The sequence below is a fragment of the Bombina bombina genome, chromosome 7, assembly GCF_027579735.1.
Source record: "Bombina bombina isolate aBomBom1 chromosome 7, aBomBom1.pri, whole genome shotgun sequence".
Classification (NCBI taxonomy): domain Eukaryota; kingdom Metazoa; phylum Chordata; class Amphibia; order Anura; family Bombinatoridae; genus Bombina; species Bombina bombina.
This window is the reverse complement of record NC_069505.1, coordinates 401,948,011-401,972,196: the sequence shown is the minus strand read 5'-3', so window position 1 is coordinate 401,972,196 and position 24,186 is coordinate 401,948,011. Positions and strand designations below refer to the sequence as shown.

Here is a 24,186-nt window from a genome sequence, read left to right as displayed (position 1 = left end):
CTGTATTTTTGTTTGGCTGTTGCTTGCTGTGTGTCCTGGGCGGAGACACCACCTGTATGGCTCCTGGACCTTGACGTCATTGGATAAGGGGGGGGTGAGAGTGTGTACACGCCGAAGACACGCTGAAGAAATGCTGTGCGGCTTTCTCTGCTAGAAGACGGGTAAGCACTGCTTCATTTCTGTATATTTGATGTGTACTCAGAAGCAAACCACTTGCTCGTGTACACTTCTGAACAAAATAGATTACTAAACACATTCGGATCTGATGTGGGGTAGTGTTTAAAACTCAATACTGGCGGTCATTTTTACTGAATACAAAGGCAAAAAATAAAGCAACTTATACACAAAACACATGTAGTTCTTTAATATTATATCTGATAATGGAAGTAATATTCATGTTAGCACATCTCTGCATTTAACTTCATCCCTTAGGCAGCTTATCAGGCTCATTTCATTGTGACATACTTGTGTATAGAACTCATTACCTGGCACATATCATAATGGCGTTTTCCTTGTGAGATCACTGTGGCCCTATATCAGGCACATGTCTCTGTGACACATTTTCACAGTTATACATTAAACCTGGTACTTTCTCTATGACAAGATTACAAGTGACGCACTAACTACATTTTTCACTTGTGCTCTAACTCTGCTCAAATTAAATTTTTTAACGCAGCTGTATTTTACCAGTTGAAAGTAAAAAGTAAGCGCAAGAGCGAAGTCAGATTCACGCTAACTTCAGGACTTCGGATATTGCGATTCTGCTAACTTATTCTCCCTATAGACATTAAAGTGAGTTATGAATATATTAAATTCCAGTTGTCTTCACATAGATATACACACACACATACATATAAATATACACATACACACACACACATACATATAAATATACACATATACACACACATACATATAAATATACACATATACACACACACATACATATAAATATGCACATATACACACACACATACATATAAATATACACATATACACACACATACATATAAATATGCACATATACACACACACATACATATAAATATACACATATACACACTCACATACTGTACATATTATAAATATAAAAACACACATACATATAAATATGCACATATACACACACATACATACATATAAATACACACATATACACACACATACATACATATAAATACACACATATACACACACATACATACATATAAATACACACATATACACACACATACATACATATAAATACACACATACATACATATAAATACACACATATACACACACATACATACATATAAATACACACATATACACACACATACATACATATAAATACACATACATACACACACTTTTGAGCCCTTCGCAGTCAAATATTTGTATTCATTTTCTCATCATCAAATGATCTTTTTATTTTTAAATAGACATTTCTCTCTCTTTCTCTCTGTCTCTCTCTCTCACTCTATATATATATATATATATATTATGTTTATACAACATATCTCTATTAATATATATTTCTGTATATAGATATATAGGTGTTGATATATATTTTATAAAAATAATAAATCACATATATATATTTATATATATATATATATATATATATATATATATATATATATTTAAAAATAAAAAGAACATGTTCTTCTATGTGAAGAACATAGGAATGTAAAGTATTCATAACGCACTTTTGGATTTAGCGCATTTGATCTAGTGGTGTTGGGTTTATGCGTGAGCAATAACTAATAGGCTTTTTTATAGTGAACCCTATATGGGGAGGAGGAGTTAGCAAGGTTGCGATATCCAAAGTCCTGAAGTTAGCACACATATTTTTTTTACTTTGAGAGAAGTTAGCGCACTAGCAAAAAAAAAAATGAGCGCACCACTTGTTATCTGGTCCTGTATGTTTACCTTCACTGCACAATGACAGGGCACTGAGTACCCCTTACCTACAGGTTAAGAAACAAGGTCTAAGATTAAGGTTTACTGTCCCTTTACAAGGGTTTAACACATAATAAAAGAAAGGAATTTTGTATAAAAATGATCTAACAACATAAATCATTTTATTTTACACCAGAATGTTCTCTTTTCCCCGGTTACTGCGCTGTCACCTCTCACGGCAGCTCACTTTATGCCTCTCCCCCACCAGCCTCACGCTCCGTTCTTTCCCCCCAGCATTTTCCTCTCTCTCTCTTCACCCCCCATCTCTCCAGCTGTCTCACACATGCCTGGCCCTCCCCCAGTTCTTACAAATAACATTCTTTTGATGCCTTGGATTTTCCAGCCTCTGTTTTCTCAGTGGCAATTGCTGGGTTCACCCCTGTCCCTGTAGCAAGTGCCATTCTGTAGCTTCCTCTCTCATAGCAGCTATCCCCCCACTCAATAGTGTCAGCCTGAAAGCTACAATGTAGCAAGGTTAGATTTACACGGGGAAATGAAACCCACAATGTTTCTTTCATGATTTAGATAAAAATAGAGTTTTAAACAATGTTTAAATTTACTATTATCAAATTTGTTTGTCTAGTGTCCTTTGTTGAAGAAGCAGCAATGCACTACTGGGAGCTAGCTGATCACATCAGGTTAGACAATATGTGCAGCCACCAATCAGCAATAAGCTCTTAGTAGTGAATTGCTGCTTCCAAACCTACCTAGGTATGCATTTCAACAGAGGATACAAAGAGAACAAAGCCAACTAAATATTAGAAGTAAATTGGGAAAATGTTTAAAATTCCATGCTTTATCTGAATCATCAAAGTTTAATTTTGACTTTACTGTAACTTTAAAGGGACATAGAAGTGAAAATTAAACTGTCATGTTTCAGACAGAGTATACAACACTTTTAATTTTACTTATATTATCAATTGTACTTTGCTTTCTTTTTAAACAAAACATACAAAAGTGCTGCACTATCGGGAGCTAGCTGCTGATTGGTGGCTGCAAATACATGTCTCTTGTCATTGATTCACCAAATGAGTCCAGCTATCTCTCAGTAGTGCATTGCTGCTCTGTGGCTTGTTTTAACTATGTGCTTACCCCTTTGCAGGGATTTAACATATAGTTATATAAAAATGTTAGGGCTATAATGAAGTGTTGTTACATATTGCAATATTTTCATTTTTTACTTTTATTTCCCATTAAATCTAACCAGCATATGACAGTTTATATTCTCCCCATGCTATAGAAATACAGTACAGACACATGCTGTCATTAATGTGACACTTGTATTAGATGATATTCATGATGTCACAGTCACATTCTGCTGCAGTTGTGTAGTTACCAGCTGTGCAACAAACTCAGGGACAATTAGTTACGTTTGGGCATGGGGAGTAATGATGTCACTGTCACATTCTGCTAGATGTCATCTCTAACAGTTGTGTAGTATAATGCATCTTATCCAAACATAGGGACAATTAGTTACGTGTGGGCATGGGGAGTAATGATGTCACTGTCACATTCTGCTAGATGTCATCTCTAACAGTTGTGTAGTATAATGCATCTCATCCAAACATAGGGACAATTAGTTACGTGTGGGCATGGGGAGTAATGATGTCACTGTCACATTCTGCTAGATGTCATCTCTAACAGTTGTGTAGTATAATGCATCTCATCCAAACATAGGGACAATTAGTTATGAGTGGGCATGGGGAGTAATTATGTCACTGTCACATTCTGCTAGATGTCATCTCTAACAGTTGTGTAGTATAATGCATCTCATCCAAACATAGGGACAATTAGTTACGTGTGGGCATGGGGAGTAATGATGTCACTGTCACATTCTGCTAGATGTCATCTCTAACAGTTGTGTAGTATAATGCATCTCATCCAAACATAGGGACAATTAGTTATGAGTGGGCATGGGGAGTAATTATGTCACTGTCACATTCTGCTAGATGTCATCTCTAACAGTTGTGTAGTATAATGCATCTCATCCAAACATAGGGACAATTAGTTACGTGTGGGCATGGGGAGTAATGATGTCACTGTCACATTCTGCTAGATGTCATCTCTAACAGTTGTGTAGTATAATGCATCTCATCCAAACATAGGGACAATTAGTTATGAGTGGGCATGGGGAGTAATGATGTCACTGTCACATTCTGCTAGATGTCATCTCTAACAGTTGTGTAGTATAATGCATCTCATCCAAACATAGGGACAATTAGTTACGTGTGGGCATGGGGAGTAATGATGTCACTGTCACATTCTGCTAGATGTCATCTCTAACAGTTGTGTAGTATAATGCATCTCATCCAAACATAGGGACAATTAGTTACGTGTGGGCATGGGGAGTAATGATGTCACTGTCACATTCTGCTAGATGTCATCTCTAACAGTTGTGTAGTATAATGCATCTCATCCAAACATAGGGACAATTAGTTACGTGTGGGCATGGGGAGTAATGTCACTGTCACATTCTGCTAGATGTCATCTCTAACAGTTGTGTAGTATAATGCATCTCATCCAAACATAGGGACAATTAGTTACGTGTGGGCATGGGGAGTAATGATGTCACTGTCACATTCTGCTAGATGTCATCTCTAACAGTTGTGTAGTATAATGCATCTCATCCAAACATAGGGACAATTAGTTATGAGTGGGCATGGGGAGTAATGATGTCACTGTCACATTCTGCTAGATGTCATCTCTAACAGTTGTGTAGTATAATGCATCTCATCCAAACATAGGGACAATTAGTTACGTGTGGGCATGGGGAGTAATGATGTCACTGTCACATTCTGCTAGATGTCATCTCTAACAGTTGTGTAGTATAATTCATCTTATCCAAACATAGGGACAATTAGTTATGTGTGGGCATGGGGAGTAATGATGTCACTGTCACATTCTGCTAGATGTCATCTCTAACAGTTGTGTAGTATAATGCATCTCATCCAAACATAGGGACAATTAGTTACGTGTGGGCATGGGGAGTAATGATGTCACTGTCACATTCTGCTAGATGTCATCTCTAACAGTTGTGTAGTATAATGCATCTCATCCAAACATAGGGACAATTAGTTACGTGTGGGCATGGGGAGTAATGTCACTGTCACATTCTGCTAGATGTCATCTCTAACAGTTGTGTAGTATAATTCATCTTATCCAAACATAGGGACAATTAGTTATGTGTGGGCATGGGGAGTAATGATGTCACTGTCACATTCTGCTAGATGTCATCTCTAACAGTTGTGTAGTATAATGCATCTCATCCAAACATAGGGACAATTAGTTACGTGTGGGCATGGGGAGTAATGATGTCACTGTCACATTCTGCTAGATGTCATCTCTAACAGTTGTGTAGTATAATTCATCTTATCCAAACATAGGGACAATTAGTTACGTGTGGGCATGGGGAGTAATGATGTCACTGTCACATTCTGCTAGATGTCATCTCTAACAGTTGTGTAGTATAATTCATCTTATCCAAACATAGGGACAATTAGTTATGTGTGGGCATGGGGAGTAATGATGTCACTGTCACATTCTGCTAGATGTCATCTCTAACAGTTGTGTAGTATAATGCATCTCGTCCAAACATAGTTATGAGTAGGCATGGGGAGTAATGATGTCACTGGCTTGGGATGTGATTTTGTGGCACTTGATGGGAGAATGAATTGCACAGATCTACAAGGCAGTATTATGGGAAGGTCTGAGCCAATAGAGAGAGGTTGGAGCAATAAGGTGCTCAGGAGCAGTGAGATATAACTGGCGCATTAAGGTACTTGGGGATAGGTTATTGTCAAGAGATATTATATTTGTATTAAAGGGACACTGAACCCAAATTTGTTCTTTCAGATAGAGCATGCAATGTTAAGCAACTTTCTAATTTACTCCTATCATCATTTTTTCTTCGTTCTCTTGCTATCTTTAGTTGAAAAAGAAGGCATCTAAGCTTTTTTGGTTCAGACCTCTGAACAGCACTTTTTTTTATTGGTGGATGAATTTATCCACCAATCAGCAAGGACAGCCCATGTTGTGCACTAAAAATGGGCCGGCATCTAAACTTACATTCTTGCATTTCAAATAAAGATACCAAGAGAATGAAGAAAATTTGATAATAGGAGTAAATTAGAAAGTTGCTTAAAATGTCATGCTCTATCTGAATCAAGAAAGAAAAAAAAATTGGGTTCAGTGTCACTTTAACCCATTAATGACCGGACCATTTTTCAGTTTTCTTACCCTTAATGACAATGGCTATTTTTAAATTTCTGCAGTGTTTGTGTTTAGCTGTAATTTTCCTCTTACTCATTTACTGTACCCACACATATTATATACCGTTTTTCTCGCTATTAAACGGACTTTCTAAAGATACCATTTTTTTCATCATATCTTATAATTTAATATAAAAAAATATATAAAATATGAGGAAAAAATGGAAAAAAACACACTTTTTCTAACTTTGACCTCCAAAATCTGTTACACATCTACAACCACCAAAAAACACCCATGCTAAATAGTTTCTAAATTTTGTCCTGAGTTTAGAAATACCCAATGGTTACATGTTGTTTGCTTTTTTTGCAAGTTATAGGGCAATAAGTACAAGTAGAACTTTGCTATTTCCAAACCACTTTTTTTCAAAATTAGCGCTAGTTACATTGGAACACTGATATCTGCCCGGAATCCCTGAATATCCCTTGACATGTATATATTTTTTTTTAGAAGACAACCCAAAGTATTGATTTATGCCCATTTTGGTATATTTCATGCCACCATTTCACTGCCAAATGCGAGCAAATAAAAAAAATTGTTCACTTTTTCACAAATTTTGTCACAAACTTTAGGTTTCTCACTGAAATTATTTACAAACAGTTTGTGCAATTATGGCACAAATGGTTGTAAATGCTTCTCTGGGATCCCCTTTGTTCAGAAATAGCAGACATATATGGCTTTGGCGTTGCTTTTTGGTAATTAGAAGGCCGCTAAATGCAGCTGCGCACCACACGTGTATTATGCCCAGCAGTGAAGGGGTTAATTAGGTATCTTGTAGGGACCTTGAAGGGTTAATTTTAGCTTTAGTGTAGTGTAGTAGACAACCCAAAGTATTGATCTAGGCCCATTTTGGTATATTTCATGCCACCATTTCACCGCCAAATGCGAGCAAATAAAAAAAAAAGTGAAATTTTTCACAATTTTAGGTTTCTCACTTAAATTATTTACAAACAGCTTGTGCAATTATGGCACAAATGGTTGTAAATGCTTCTCTGGGATCTCCTTTGTTCAGAAATAGCAGACATATATGGCTTTGGCGTTGCTTTTTGGCAATTAGGAGGCCGCTAAATGCTGCTGCGCACCACACTTGTATTAAGCCCAGCAGTGAAGGGGTTAATTAGGTAGCTTGTAGAGAGCTTGCAGGGTTAATTTTAGCTTTAGTGTAGAGATTAGCCTCCCACCTGACACATCCCACCCCCTGATCCCTCCCAGACAGCTCTCTTCCCTCCCCCACCCCACAATTGTCCCCGCCATCTTAAGTACTGGCAGAAAGTCTGCCAGTACTAAAATAAAAGGTGTTTTTTTTTTTTGTTTTTGTTTTTTTTTAATTATTCAGCTGTGATGGACCCCTGCCTTAACCCCCAACCTCCCTGATCCCCCCCAAACACCTCTCTAACCCTCCCCACCTACCTATATGCCACCATCTTGGGTACTGGCAGCTGTCTGCCAGTACCCAGTTTTCCCCAAAAAATAAAGTGTGTTTTTTTTTATTTTTAAATGTTTTTTTTTTTCATTTTTTCTGTAGTGTAGCTGCCCCCCCCCCCAGTACCCCCACCCCCCTAACCCTACCAGATCCTATTAGTATTATTTTTTTTACAGTTTGCTGCCCCCCCCCCCCTCCCTCTTAACAAAATTCATTGGTGGCAGTGTTTGCTGCGCGCGCGCGCGCGCTCGCACACACACACACACGCACGCACGCACGCAGGCCCCCCTCTGCTCGCTCCCGGCATCCGGCGTGCACAAGCACAATGCACTTGTAGGAACCGGATGCCGGGTAGCGATGGGCCGCCCACCCTCCTCCCTTGTAAGCTCCCACCCACCAACGAACGGCCCATCGCTACCGGTGCAGAGAGGGCCACAGAGTGGCTCTCTCTGCATCGGATGCTTTTTAAAGGGTATTGCAGGATGCCTCAATATCGAGGCATCACTGCAATACCCTGAGAGCTGCTGGAAGCGATTGCGATCGCTTCCAGCACTCTCTTAGACAACTGACGTACCAGGTACGTCCATTGTCACTAACTGCTAGTTTTTGCAGGACGTACCTGGTACGTCAGTTGTCATTAAGGGGTTAAGGGGCTGTATTATTGTAATGAGATATTATAGAGGCAATAAGGCACTCAGGGGCTGGGTTACTGTAATGTGATGTTACTGGACAATAAGGCACTCAGGACTGGGTTACTGTAATGAGATGTTACAGGGCAATAAGGCACTCAGGGGCTGGGTTACTGTAATGAGGTGCTACAGATCTATAAGGCACTCAGGAGCTGGGTTACTGTAATGAGATGTTACAGGGTAGTAAGGCACTCAGGGGCTGGGTTACTGTAATGAGATGTTACAGGGTAATAAGGCACTCAGGAGCTGGGTAACTGTAATGAGATGTTACAGGGTAGTAAGGCACTCGGGGGCTGGGTTTCTGTAATGAGATGTTACAGGGTAATTAGGCACTCAGGGGCTGGGTTACTGTAATGAGATGTTACAGGGCAATAAGGCACTCAGGGGCTTGTAACTGTAATGAGATGTTACAGGGTAATAAGTCACTCAGGGGCTGGGTTACTGTAATGAGATGTTACAGGGTAATAAGGCACTCAGGGGCTGGGTTACTATAATGAGACGTTACAGGGCAATAAGGCACTCAGGGGCTGGGTTACTATAATGAGATGTTACAGGGCAATAAGGCACTCAGGACTGGGTTACTGTAATGAGATGTTACAGGGCAATAAGGCACTCAGGGGCTGGGTTACTGTAATGAGGTGCTACAGAGCTATAAGGCACTCAGGAGCTGGGTTACTGTAATGAGATGTTACAGGGCAATAAGGCATTCAGGGGCTGGCTTACTGTAATGAGATGTTACAGGGTAATAAGGCACTCAGGGGCTGGGTTACTGTAATGAGATATTACAGGACAATAAGGCACTCAGGGGATTGGTTACTGTAATGAGATGTTACAGGGTAATAAGGTACTCATGGGCTGGGTTACTACAATGCAATGTTACAGGGCAATAAGGCACTCAGGGGCTGGGTTACTACAATGCAATGTTACAGGGCAATAAGGCACTCAGGGGCTGGGTTACTGTAATGAGATGTTACAGGACAATAAGGCACTCAGGGGCTGGGTTACTGTAAAGAGATGTTACAGGGCAATAAGGTACTCAGGGGCTGGGTTACTACAATGCAATGTTACAGGGCAATAAGGCACTCAGGGGCTGGGTTACTGTAATGAGATGTTACAGGGTAGTAAGGCACTCAGGGGCTGGGTTACTGTAATGAGATGTTACAGGGCAATAAGGCACTCAGGGGCTGGGTTACTGTAATGAGATGTTACAGGGCAATGAGGCACTCAGGGGCTGGGTTACTGTAATGAGATGTTACAGTGTAATAAGGCAATCAGGGGCTGGGTTACTGTAATGAGATGTTACAGGGTAATAAGGCACTGAGGGGCTGGGTTACTGTAATGAGATGTTACAGGGCAATGAGGCACTCAGGGGCTGGGTTACTGTAATGAGATGTTACGGAGCAATAAGGCACTCAGGGGTTGAGTTACTGTAATGAGATGTTACGGAGCAATAAGGCACTCAGGGGCTGGGTTACTGTAATGAGATGTTATGGAGCAATAGAGCACTCAGGGGCTGGGTTACTGTAATGTGATGTTACGGAGCAATAAGGCACTCAGGGGTTGAGTTACTGTAATGAGATGTTACGGAGCAATAAGGCACTCAGAGGCTGGGTTACTGTAATGTGATGTTACGGAGCAATAGAGCACGCAGGGGCTAGGTTACAGGAAAAAGTGTTAGAAATGCTTTCAAATAAAATAAATGATAAATATATATAGGTTTGTTTTAAGGAGCCTCTCCTTAGCAAGATACGTACCATAAACCTACAGATTTATACAAAAATATAAAATATTACTTGGATCTTCCTCTCAAGAGATAACTAAAACTAGCATGTAACGGGGAGGGGGGGCATAAGTACTCAATAGGAACAGTTTGACCCGCAAACCTTCTGATGGACACCCCTATGATACAGAGTCACTTATGAGATGAGCTAATGTCACATACTGTATAATCTGCTGACGTTTAGCATGAGTAGGCACATCTCCATCCCTATTACACACAGTACCTTCATACAAGGACACCCTGCCCAATGATTCTCTATACCAGCTCATGGTCATGTAGTTGTAACCCTTTCACAACCAGAGACAAGTTACACATCCATCACAGAATATGTAGCTATCAGAATAGCACAATCTTCCTTATCCTACCCATTATGCCCCTCTTCCTGCTTTATATTTCATTTTATGTTTTTCCAACTCTCCATTAGTATTTTTTAACCATTTTAGGAGTTTGTTTGTTTTTTTGAGACAAACCCTACAAACTTTAATAGTAAATATCTCAGTTTCTCATTGGGTAATTGAGAATAGTCTTCAAGGCTCTTCTCAGGGTCACAGAACTCTTGTGGGGAAGGGGTTAATGGCGCGTCAGTGAAGGCCACTGGAGAGCAGACAGAACAAATATGTTACAACACTGCAGGGATCCCCCTGTCTACGCAACCTTTCTCAATGTCAATATACGGTTTTGGAAATTAGTACAAATTTGCTGAATGAAATCTAGTTTTATACAGGACCTGTTTTAATGATATCAATCTATGCACAACAATGGCAACACCAGTAATAGCATAAAGACCCTAAAGTCATGTGATTGGGGGTAAATGCACTGTATGGGGTCGATTTATTAAGCAGCAGGTGCAGCATCAATGAGCCCTCTTTTTTAGTCCACCAGAAATGGAAGTTAAGAAGCAGCGTTTGTAAGACCGCTGCTCCTTAACTTCTCATTTTAGGTGGCGGAATGAAAACATCCCAATCTGGGGCCTGATCCGATATGCAGCGTCGCCCGCAAAAGCTGGCGACGCCGAAATTTGCGCTGGTTTGGTATCCTATATACGGCGTAACCTAGAAGTTACGCCCGTATATTTCTGCCGTCACCCATAGTTTTTTGGGCCATAGGCAGGTATACCAAACCAGCGCAGTTTGGTATCCAATATACAGCGTAAGGACTTACGTGGCGAAAATGGAGAAATCTTACTCCATTTTCACCTCGCCACAAAATGCAGCCGTAGTAAGCCTTACGCTGTCTATTGGAGCCCCGTAACTCCCTAAACTAGCTGCTAAATAAACCTAACACCTAACGCATGAGCAATGTCTATCTACCTGTCAACCGCGATCCCCCGCCGCAATCCCTAATAAAGTTATTAACCCCTAAACCGCCGCACACGGACCCCGCCGCCAGCTATATTAAATTTATAACCCCCTAATGTGACCCCCCTACACCGTCGCAAGCTACATTACATACCCCCGAAGTCTTCTTCCGCGATGTCTTCTTCCACCCGGCGATGTCTTCAAGCAAAGCGGCATCTTCAATCTTCTTTCTTTGCTCCTCCGCCACGGAGCATCCATCCGGCACAAAGACTAAACGAGGAATGAGGTACCTTTAAATGACGTCATCCAAGATGGCGTCCGTCAAATTCCGTTTGGCTGATAGGATTGGTTCAGCCAATCCGATTGAACTTGAATCTGATTGGCCGATTCAATCAGCCAATCTGATTTTTCTACCTTAATTCCGATTGGCTGATAGAATCCTATCAGCCAATCGGAATTCGCTTTGCTTGAAGACATCGCCGGGTGGAAGAAGACTTCACTGCCGCTTGATTGAAGACATCGCCCGGATGGAAGAAGACTTCACTGCCGCTTCATTGGACATCGCCCGGATCGGATGAAGAGTAAAAGAGCTTTGAACTTTTTTAATTTAGAATAGGGCAGGGAAAAATTTTTATTTTGGGGGGCTTTATTATTTTATGAAGGGGCTTAGAATAGGTGTAATTAGCTTAAAAATCTTGTAATCTTTTTTTTATTTTTTGTAATTTAGTGTTTGTTTTTGTAATTTAGTTTAGATTATTTTATTGTATTTTAGTTTAGATATTTGTATCTCTCCCTCCCTTTTCTTCCTCCTCTCCTCCCTTCTCTCCCTCCCTTCTTTTCCTCCTCTCCTCTCTTCTCTCCCTCCCTTCTTTTCCTCCTCTCCTCCCTTCTCTCCTTCCCTTTTCCTCCTCCTCTCCTCCCTACTCTCCCTCCTTAGGGGTTAATATTTTTTAAATAGATGGCGGCGGTGTAAGGGGCTCACTTTAGGGGGTAGGTAAGGTAGATGGCGGCGGGGTAGGGGCTCACTTCAGGGGTAGGTAAGATAGATGGCGGTGGGGTAGGTGCTCACTTTATGGGGTAGGTAAGATAGATGGCGGCGGGGTAGGGGGCTCAGTTTAGGGGGTAGGTAAGGTAGCTGGTGGCGGGGTAGGTGCTCACTTTAGGGGGTAGGTAAGATAGATGGCGGCGGGGTAGGGGGCTCAGTTTAGGGGGTAGGTAAGGTAGATGGCGGCGGTGTAAGGGACTCACATTAGGGGGTATGTAATGTAGCTTGCGACGGTGTAGGGGGATCACATTAGGGGTTATAGATTTAATATAGCTGGCGGTGGGGTCTGGGAGCGGCGGTTTAGGGGTTAATACATTTTTTTATTGTTAGGATAGTGAGGGGGGATAGCGGATAGAGGGTTAGACGTGCCGGGCTATGTTAGGGAGGCGTGTTAGACAGTACGGGTGATTTTATAACTTTAGTCAGGTTTTGTAGGCGCCGGCAGTTTCTAAAGTGCCGTAAGTCACTGGCGACTCCAGAAATTTGTGCTTACGCAGATTTCTGGACATCGCTGGTTTGTGAGACTTACGGCACTTTAGCCTCTGACGGCGCCGTATATGGGATAGCTCGAGTTGCGAGCTGAAACTGCGGGCAGCGGGGGTTCCCTCGCTTGCGCCGCAAACTACGATCTTTATCGGATCGTGCCCCTGATCGGGATGATTGATGGCCCAAGCTAGCGGCCAATTGGCCGCAAGTGAGCAGGTTGCGGCATTGCACAAGCATTTCACCAGAAATGCTTGTGCAATGCTTAATGCTGACAGCGTATTCTGTCAGCATTTCGTGTGGTCAGGTGTTGCGAATCATGTCCGCTCGACCTTTGGTAAATCTATCCCTATGTATCAACAATTAATAACTGCACTCACTGCAAAATACCTGCATATAATAGAGATGTTTAGAAGCATTTCACACTGTCTTTTTCTATCAAGATATAGCTTTGCACCTGTACATATTAACCAGTCACTGCGTAGCATGTAGCAGTGTCAGAGTTCTGAATTCAAATGCACTACAGTCTCTCTGGGGACAGAATTTCAAATACAGGAAAAGCAAAAGAAATGAGCCATGAAATTACACAGCAAAACATTTTCACTGTGCATTATTAAACGCTTTGGGCTAGATTACAAGTGGAGCTCTAATTTATCGGCCGCTGGAAAGTGATTCAATTTGCCCATTTGCGGGCGCGCGATAAATAACCAGCCATCACAAGTGGCTGGCTATTGCTACCTCAAGCTCACGGTTTACACTTTAACAAAGGATACAAAGACAACAAAGTAAATTTGATAATAGAAGTACTTTAAAAAGTATTTTAAAATTGCTGCTCTATTTGAATTGAAACTGAACTTTACTGTCCCTTAACCACTTTAGGGTGATTAAAACTGAGTTCTGTAAATTAATAGTGCAATAATATAACACTTTAGTATATTACAGCGTTTAGTATTGGTTCTGTATGTCCCTTTAAAGGGACACTAAACCCACATTTTTTCTTTCGTGATTCAGATAGAGCAGCAATTTTAAGCAACTTTCTAATTTACTCCTATTATCAATTTGTCTTCGTTCTCTTGCTATCTTTATTTAATAAGCAATAATGTAATGCATAGGAAATGGCCCATTTTTGGTTGAGAACCTAGGTTATGCTTGCTTATTGGTGGGTAAATGTAAGCCTCCAATAAGCAAGCACTAACCTGATCCTAAAATGGGCTGGCTGCTAAGCTTTACATTCCTGCTTTTAAAATAAAGATAGCAAGAGAACGAATAAAAAATGATAATAGGAGTAAATTAGAAAGTTGCTTAAAATTTAATGCTCTATCTGAATCATGAAAGAAAACATTTGGGTTCAGTGTCCCTTTAACTTCACCAGTACTTTGTAATGTGAGAATTTTACATCAGTATTTTAATAATTTAAAAAAACACTTTTCTTGCCATCTATCACATTATATTTATGTTCCTTATTCATCAGCATTAACTTCTTGAAAATACATTTTTGCTTGTTTTGAGCAGTATTTAGTGTTTTTTTCACACGAATAAGGTTTTTGTGCGCAGTTAATCAGTCATTTTCTGCAATTTCATGAAATGTTAAAGGGACATTAAACACTAAATAAATGCTAGAGATAGAATGATGCAGTCAAATAAAAGATTAGTCTGAGAATAACCTGTAGATGTATTTCTTAAAGTTTCATTAGCTGTTTAAATATTGACAAAATAAGTGTAAAGTTTTAGTGCCTATAAAACAATGGGAGCTGCCATGTTGTAACTTAGGTTACCTTCTCTGCTGTGGCCAATAAGGGACAGTTATAAATAGGTCATTAGAGTGAGCAGCCAATGGCTGTGAGGAATATAAAAGTGTTCTGCACTTCCATTTCTAACAGGAACTGAAAAGCTCACAATTTCAGAATGGAATTACAGGAAAAGGGGACAAAATAAATAATGAAAGTATATTATAGAGGTTTTTTTTTGTATATACGTGTATACAGTTTATCATTTTTTATTACCAAATCAAGATGTTTAATCTCCCTTTAAATATAGAGCCCTGATCACAATTCCAAACTGTGAAATGTATACAGTAATTTAGTCATCGGAATGTTCATGTGTGACTGCACGGAAATGTTTGGGATTTTATAAAAAAAAATATAAATATATTTTTCCCAAAATTTATATGAAATTACAATTTGCAAAAATACCATGAAATTAAAGGGACAGTAAAGATTTTGAGATATTTATATAAGATCTTTAGTTATGTGCAATAAAACAACTTTGCAATATACTTTTATTTGTCCCCTTTTTTTAATGCAATTTAGCTCTGAATGAAGGATATTCTAATTCTTAGAACCTGAAATGCACCTGCTGACTTATCAAGGCTAACCCTGCTACATATCTGTACCTAACTGGCTTGATCAGATAACAATTGCTAAACAATGCATTTATACTAACATAATGACAGCTAGCCTTGTTGTCTGCAAACTGAAGCCCAGATTGGCTTCTCCAAATAAGGCAACGGTAGGTGGAGTTTGGCTATTGATAAATAATTGCAGAAAAATGGATGTTGATTTGTTTTAAAGACGTTAAGATTTGGCTTATATGTTATTTTATAGCAGCACAACGGGAATGTCTTGTAATGAAAAGTTTAAACTGTCCCTATACTATTATTTTTAAAGCATTTTCTTATTACATTATTGTTTGGATCCACAAAGGGATTAAATACATAGTCAAAGCCACCTCCTATAAAGCAATGCCGTGACAATGCTGAGCTGAACACTGTGATTGGTGGGTACGCACAAATGTCGCTTATGATTGACTCGGCAACTTGTTCAGCTTTCGATCAGTAGTGCATTTCTAGTCCAAGGCTGACTTTAACTATGTGTTTAACCTTTTTGTGGGGGTTAAACAAATAGTTATAGAACAAGTGCAATTAGAGCATTGTCTTGTGTATTATAGTTTTTACATAATGCAGCTTTATATGCCTTTAAAGGGACAGTGAATTGTAAAATTGGCTACCTCTTAATGTTTTCGACGGACTTGTTTTACCATCTGCAGAGCTTTAAATTAACGGGAAATTGATTTACTTTTAGTTTTTGAAATAGTTTTTTCCTACTGATTGAAAGCACAACCAAATCAAATGGGCTGATCTTGCAGGGAGATCATTTTTCATTATCATATCTCTCTATATAAATGCACAAAGTCCTTATTATTTTATTTCTTACTCTTTACTCAAAGGCCAATACTTAGAGCACAATGGAAAATTTATATTTAATACCTCTCTGTCCCCCCTCCCACTGGTGATTTCTTGTTTACTTAACTTTTCTATAGCCAGAAATAGTCAGTAGATGTGGGCATACAACAGGCAGCTATTTCAAGTGACAAAATAAAGGTAAATGAATTATTTGTAAGCGATTTAATACACTCCGGCAGGTAAAATTTATCATTGGGAAAATCTGAGTACACTTTCCTTTTACAAAGACATGAAAGACAAACATTTTATTTCAAGACTCAAATAGAACATTCAATTTTAAACAACTTTCCAATTTATTTATTTGATCTAATTTGCTTCGTCCTCATGGTATCCTTTATTGAAAAGCTGAGGAGCTAGCTACTGATTGGTGCCTGCACATATATTCCTCTTGTCATTTGCTCACATATGTGTTTAACTGGTTCCAGCAGTGCATTGCTGCACCTTCAATAAAGGATACGAGAAGAATGAAGCAACATAATCATTTAAGTAAATTGGAAAGTTGTTTAAAAAATATATGTTCTATCTGAATCAGGACTGAAAAAAAATGTGGGCTTCACAAAAAAAGCTGCATATCTTTTGCTTCTATAAAAAGTCTAAAAATCCTTCAAACCCTGTGAGAAAGCCAATGAGACACCTGTTTCTTACCCAAACTTGCCCACAATATCATCGCCCAGGATTTCTAACAGAGCTCATGTTGTTAAAGGACCAGTAAACACAGCAGATTTGCATAATCAACAAATGCAAGATAACAAGACAATACAATAGCATTTACTCTGAATTTCAAATAAGTAGTAGATTCTTTTCTAACACATTTCAAAGTTATGTATATTTCCACTCCCCCTGTACCATGTGATAGCAATCAGCCAATCACAAATGCATATACGTATAGTCTGAGTTCTTGCACATGCTCAGTAGGAGCTGGTGACTCAAAAAAAAAGTGTAAATATAAAAGACTGTGCACATTTTTTTTAATGGAAGTAAATTGGAAAGTTGTTTAAAATTACATGCTGTATCTGAATCATGAAAATTTAATAAAACCTGAGTGTCCCTTTAAAGTTGCTATACAGTAAAATAATAAATATGAAACACAAGGCCATGGGATAAACTAGATTTCCTATCTGTGGTTAAATCTTTTATTTTTATTAACGCTGTTAATGTTGGCGTCAGTCTCTTGGTAAATCAGTTACACATTAATAAAATTAACAGCATGTAAATAGATCTCAGGAGAGCTGTGATTAATTACAGCCGAGGTCGTTAGTACATTAGCCACAACCATATTCCTTCCAATGTGACAAAATGACATGGTAACTCCTTCCTGTTTCTTTGGAATGACAACTGCTTGTGACAAAAGGTCTGCCAGTGTCACCTTGCAATGGGAGTGACAGAGTCACTGGTACCTCCCTGTTGTAGTGGAACAGATTTTAGGACAAACAACACAGAAATAAATATGACAGTGGGTATTTTAAAAATGTAGCTGAGTTCATCCTCCAACACTACAGAACAGGTAAAGCTCTGCAATAATCCTAAACTAAATATTGTACCCAGTACTACAACACACGTGCTGCTTTCAAGGTGCAATGTGGGTGAAACTTACCTGCAGGTAATGTGAGTGGGTTACTTTGTAGTCGTCTGATGTGACCCTGTGAGATTGGAGGTGACTTATCTGTGGCATACGAGAGAGACATACACAGGTAGCATTCACAGCAGAGGTAACTGGCAGGTAATGGGTGTGACCGCTGCTACACATGAACTCGTACTTTTAGCTTTGACGTTGCAGAACGGTCACTCCTGCTCAGCCGGCTGCTCACCCTGCTAATGGGAAGGCTGAGAGCTAATCACTGGTGCCAGTAGTGGGATCCCCTGAGGTAGAATACAGTGTGGGAGTCAGTGTCTAAGTTTATGGCCTTTGTCTTGTTTGTTCTTGTTTTGTTTTTTACCCCAAAGAGTGGACACCTGGTGAGAGAGGAGGGAATAATGTCCCCCCCCCCCCTCCAACCCATCAGCATTTCCTACATGAATTTAACCTGAAGGAACAAGTAAAGTCACATGAGCTATTAACCCTTGTGTTACTTCAGATAGTAATAGTCACAGAACTGCTTAGTGATTAGCACTCTCTTATAACTGTTGTGATGCTGAAGTTGCAGGCAATGATCTGCTGACCCTGAGCTGAACATGACTGGTGACTACACAAGTATGCCTCCCCTGATTGGCTCACCAGCTATGTTCAGCTCTGGCCAGTAGTGCCACTCTGGAGTTGACTTTAATTATGTGAGAAAAGAGAAAAAGATTGATATATGTAATATATACCTAATAGTTCACCTTGTCAAATAAATCTATGGGTGAAAACTAATAGTAGTACTTTAAGCAATAATTAAATTAAAAAACAACAGCAGTGATCCCACAAGAATGGATATGCTAAAGAACGTTTGTTTCTATTTACTGTTTGTAAATACTAGATACTGATTTATTAAATGTAACTTTTAATTTAATTTCTAATAAAAGAACAGCAAAAACAGTTATGCTTGTTGCTCACACACACACTTAAAAACACTCCACCAGTGTATATATATATATATATATATAAGTTAAATAGTAACCAATGCTGACAACAATCAGTTGAGTAAGAGGTTAATGAATTTGCTATCTCTAGTGCAGCTTATATCGTACGCTTGCTTGCAATGTTTTCCTTCAGACCAGACACAATATTACCGATGTTACCCGCTCGTAGTGAAACTAAGAGCATACCACACTACTGCAAAAAAGTATTTTATAGTTAAAAAATATTTTTTAAACTAAGTCAACAGGAGCTTCTAATGTTTGTTTTTAACAACTGGAGGGCTAATTAAAATACCAAAAAATCCCCTGAGGAAGCGTATGTGAAACGCGACCGCGTCAGGGGGATTTTTTTTTATTTTAATCAGCCCTCCAGTTGTTAAAAACAAACACCACCTCTGAGGCGGCGGACATCAATCCGCCTGATCGGATACGATCGGGTTGATTGACACCCCCTGCTAGCGGTCGATTGGCATATGCTGTCGGCATATATCGATGTACGACGGAGATGATCCGCTACATCGAATCATGTCCGCTTGCACTATGATAAATCGCCCCTATAGGGGTATATTTATTAATGTGCAAGCGGACATGATACAATGTATCGTATCATGTCCGCTGCACATACGCTGTCGGCATTTATCATTGCACCAGCAGTTCTTGTGAACTGCTTGTGCAATGTCGCCCCCTGCAGATTCACGGCTGCTAGCAGGGGGCGTCAATCAACCCAATCGTATTCAATCGGGTTGATTTCTGTCCACCGCCTCAGAGCAGACGGACAAGTTATGGAGCAGCGGTCTTTAGACCGCTGCTTCATAACTTCTGTTTCGGCTCGCTGGAAACAAGGGGCATCAAGCTCCATACGGTGCTTGATAAATTGTCCCCTTAGTCTCTATAAAACAATGGGAGCTGTCATGTTGTAATTTCAGTTACCTTATCTGCTGTGGCCAATTAGGGACAGTTATAAATAGGTCACTAGAGTGAGCAGCCAATGTCTGTTTGGAATATAACAGTGTTCTGCACTTCCTTTTCTTACAGGAACTGAAATGCTCACAACTTCATAATGAAATTACATGAGAAGGGGACAAAATAATTAATAAAAGTATATTGTAGAGTTGTTTTTATATATATGATGTATCATTTTATATTACCATTTCAAAGTGTTTAATGTCCCTTTAATGCCATAAAAAATTAACCGTAAAATGAAGCCAATCTGTTCTGAGACGTTGCCACACATACGAATATACGAATGTGACATTGTGTGGTCTGTTTATAGACAAATTGGCCTATAACGAGACAGGTACAGGAGATTTACTGGCCTATTCCGCAAGGTCAGGAGAGAAATAAAATACAGAGAGAGAATAAACTAGAGGACGTAGGAAGGAATGTACGAAACAGAACTAAAAGGAGAGGCAGCCAGAGGGCTGAAGTCTCTGTACAATCTGATTCTCTCATTACATATTTTTAGCCCTCCGCCTGCCCACTGATAAACTAATGCTCCCTCGCCTACCTCTCTCTCTTTCCTCACTCACTCCCTCCTTCTCTCTCTGTCAGGATTCAGTTTGAATTTTTTGACACATATTGAAAATCCATTATTTACGTGTTAATGACATCACGTTCTAAGTATGTCAGTGCCCTTCTCTGTGACCTCTTTCTGTGGGCAAAAGGTACAGAGCATAAAAACTACACCTTGTAAAGAGTGGTCAGCAAAGAAAACAGGAAGTAGCCGTGCCAGTATCACACATCACTTCTCTCACAGAACAGGAGGTGGCTGTGCCAACCTTTCCATCCCTCGCAGTGTGCAGCAGCAGTGCTTGGCTCCCCCTTCCTCAGCACCAGCCAGCTCCAAACTCTGCCCTAAAAAGACAAGCAGAGCAGTGTATGCAGGCTGCAGAATGAGCAATGTCAGTACTGCACATATACCCATTACTAATCCCTCAGAAGTCTCAGCTTGTTCCCATTTTACACAGTAAGCGTTGGCACTTCCAGACTTTCCTTTTCATACTGAGAAGACAGGGGTGGTTTCTGACTTTCTTACACAAACAGACAGCAGGGCTACCATCCTCACATAAATAAAGCAAACAGCAATCTATTGTATTTGCCCTCAGAGAGGAGAGTGGCACTGCCAGCTTTCTCTTTACACTCAGAAGGGCAGAACCATTGTTGGTCTTTTTGCACACATACAGGGGGTAGTGTAAGTACCATAGTTATTTTCCTACTCATAAAGGACATTGGCACCAACAATTTTCCTTTCTACCCAGAGAAGACTGTGGCCCTGGCAGATTTCCTTTCACACAAAGTTGACAGCAGCATTGAAGATAGGCACTGTTAGCATTCACTTTGTGCTCAGAGGAGGTGTGGCACTGCCAACTATCACACACAGGGGACAGTGGCACTTCTAACCTAGCAGTCAGTCAAATGTGACAGCAATACTGCCTTCATACTAGGGACACAAGCACTGTCAAATTTATCTTAATGCCAATATCAGCACTGCCATCTTCTGCTTCATACTTAAAGGGTATATGATTCCTGGCATGTCTTTATTTACAGTCAGAAGGTGGCAGTGGCATTTTCAATTCTGTGAGGAAAACACAATCAGCACTTTCAAACCCTAATAGAACATAAGGACTCGACTGTCAGAGAAGGTTTAGGTACTATTAGTTTTTAAAAAGGTCTCTATGCCAGTCTCCCTCTCACACAGGGCAATGCCACACTGTATCTCATACACCATCATCTTTTTAAAAATAAAGGTCTATAAACTGTTAGAACAATTTATTATTGCTCCATTACTTGTATATAACTGTGTCTACCTCCTGCAAAGGAAGGTGTTAAGCACATACTTTAAGGTACAATCCGGTCAAAATTTAAATGCACATAGATAAATTACTTCTTTGAATAGAAACGTATTTACAATATAAATGTATTGACAAAAATGCTTATAGTAAAATTTCTCACTGTTTTAGTGGTAACATTATTCGTCTGCACGTGCACGTGAAGCATAGCTAGATATTCTCAGTGCACTAGCATTTTAAATACTGCAGCTGCTCAGAGTGCCAGTGGGACTTGTATCATGTCAGCAAATAACAAATCGAGTCAGTACCAGATGGCACAAACACTTTAGGCTCTCTAAGAAAGAGCTGTGTTTAAAATGCTGGTGCATGGTGCATACTTAAAGGGACAGTCTACACCAGAATTTTTATTATTTAAAGTGAATGTAAATTTTGATGCTAAAGTGCCTGGTTTTTAAAACTTTGATTAAAAACAGGGGCACTTTAATTCATCAAAATTTACATTTCACTCCTGTTGTGGCAAAAAACTTACCTTTTAATCTTCACAGCAGCTCCAGCTTCCTTCGGTCTCACAAGCCATTTCTGATGTCAGAAATGATTGATAGGTCATCCTCCAATCACAGCTTCCCCCCCGGGGGATTCAGTGTTTGATTCACTGCTGTGATTGGAGGAAGCCGGATGCCTCATTTTAGACCCAGGAAGATGCTTTGCAATGGGTGGAGGAAGCTGGAGCTGCTGTGAAGATTAAAAGGGAAGTTTTTTTTCACAATAGGAGTGAAATGTAAATTTTGATGAATTAAAGTGCCCCTGTTTTTTCGAAGTTTTAGAAACCAGGCACTTTAGCATCAAAATTTACATTCACTTTAAAAAGATAGAAAATCTCTTTATTGCTCATTCTCCAGTTTTGCATAACCAACATGTGATTACCTTGTTTCTGAGCCTCTACACACTGCCCCTTTATCTCAGTTCTTTTGCATTTTAGCCAGTCTGTGCTGACGTGTAAATAACTCCATGGGAATGAGCACAATGTTATCTATATGACACACATGAACTAGCAGTGTCTAACTGTGAAAAACTGTCAAAATGCACTGAGATAAGAGGCAGCCTTCAAGAGCTTAGAAGCATATGAGTCTACTTACGTTTAGCTTTCAACAAATAATACAAAGAGAATTTGATGATAAAAGAAAATTGGAAAGTTGTTTAAAATAGCATTCCCTATCTAAATCATGAAAGTTTAATTTTGACTAGACTGTCCCTTTAATACACTTTTGAAACAGCTATAGCTTTTATAAGAAGCATTTTTGCTAATACATTTATATTACAAAATGCTTCTATTCAAGACTAATGTGCATTCATGTGGATTCCAATTTTGGCTGGAATATCCCTTAAGTCATCTCCAGAGAAGAAATGCACTACTGAAACCTAGCTGATGTGTTCACATCTGGTAAGCCAATGACAAAAGGCATATGTAAGTAGCCACCAATCACCAGCTAGCTACAAGTTGTGCACTGCTGCCCCTGACCCTTCTTGTTACCTCTCAAAAACAACATAAAATCGTTATCTGCATTTATTCATCTCCCAATTTCATAATCCAAAAATCAAATGTGCATGATTAACCCCTTAATGACCGAGGACGTGCAGGGTACGTCCTCAAAAAAAAGGCAGTTAATGCCTGAGAACGTACCCTGCACGTCCTCGGTTTGGAAAGCAGCTGGAAGCGATCCTGCTCACTTCCAGCTGCTTTCCGGTTATTGCAGTGATGCCTCGATATCGAGGCATCCTGCAATAACATTTTTAAGCCATCCGGTGCAGAGAGAGCCACTCTGTGGCCCTCTCTGCACCGGAGATTGTTGGCTTACCACGTTGGTGGGTGGGAGGCTGGTGGGAGGCGGGTGGTGGCCATCGATGGCCTTGGCGACGTGCAGGAGGGGCGGGATCGTGGGCGTGGGTGATCGGGCGCGCGCACTGACGCGCGCGCGTGCACGGAAGGGCGGGGGCGGGCGCGTGCACGGGGAGGGAGCGGGTGGGAACCGCTACACTACAGAAAAAAGTTTAAAAAAAAATGCAAAAAAAAGGGAATAAAAGTTTTTTTTTAACAATCACTTAAGGTGTTGGGGTTTGTCTGTGAGGGGGGGTGAAGCTACACTACAGAATTTCTATTTTTTAAAGAAAAAAACACGTTTTTTTCTTGAAACTGGGTACTGGCAGACAGCTGCCAGTACCCAAGATGGCCCCCAATAATGCAGAGGGGGAGGGTAAGAGAGCTGTTTTGGGGGTGGATCAGGGAGGTTGGGGGCTAAGGGGGGATTCTACAAAGCAGCATATGTAAATATGCTAAAAAAAAAAAAAAGAACAAATTAAAAAAACCTTTTATTTTAGTACTGGCAGACTTTCTGCCAGTACTTAAGATGGCGGGGACAATTGTGGGGTGGGGGAGGGAAGAGTGCTGTTTGGGAGGGATCAGGGGGTGGGATGTGTCAGGTGGGAGTCTGATCTCTACACTAAAGCTAAAATTAACCCTGCAAGCTCCCTACAAACTACCTAATTAACCCCTTCACTGCTGGCCATAATACACATGTGATGCGCAGCAGCATTTAGCGGCCTTATAATTACCAAAAAGCAACGCCAAAGCCATATATGTCTGCTATTTATGAACAAAGGGGATCCCAGAG

General features: G+C 40.0%; 1 protein-coding gene across 1 annotated transcript in view; it reads right to left on the bottom strand.

Moving 5' to 3' along the window:
* Positions 1-18,066, bottom strand: part of SEMA3B (semaphorin 3B) — a 197,593-nt gene extending 179,527 nt beyond the window's left edge. The window contains exon 1 of the mRNA XM_053721168.1: positions 17,767-18,066. The gene's annotated coding sequence lies outside the window, so the exon portion shown is untranslated. The remainder of the gene's footprint in view (positions 1-17,766) is intronic.
* Between the last annotated feature and the right edge of the window lie 6,120 nt (positions 18,067-24,186).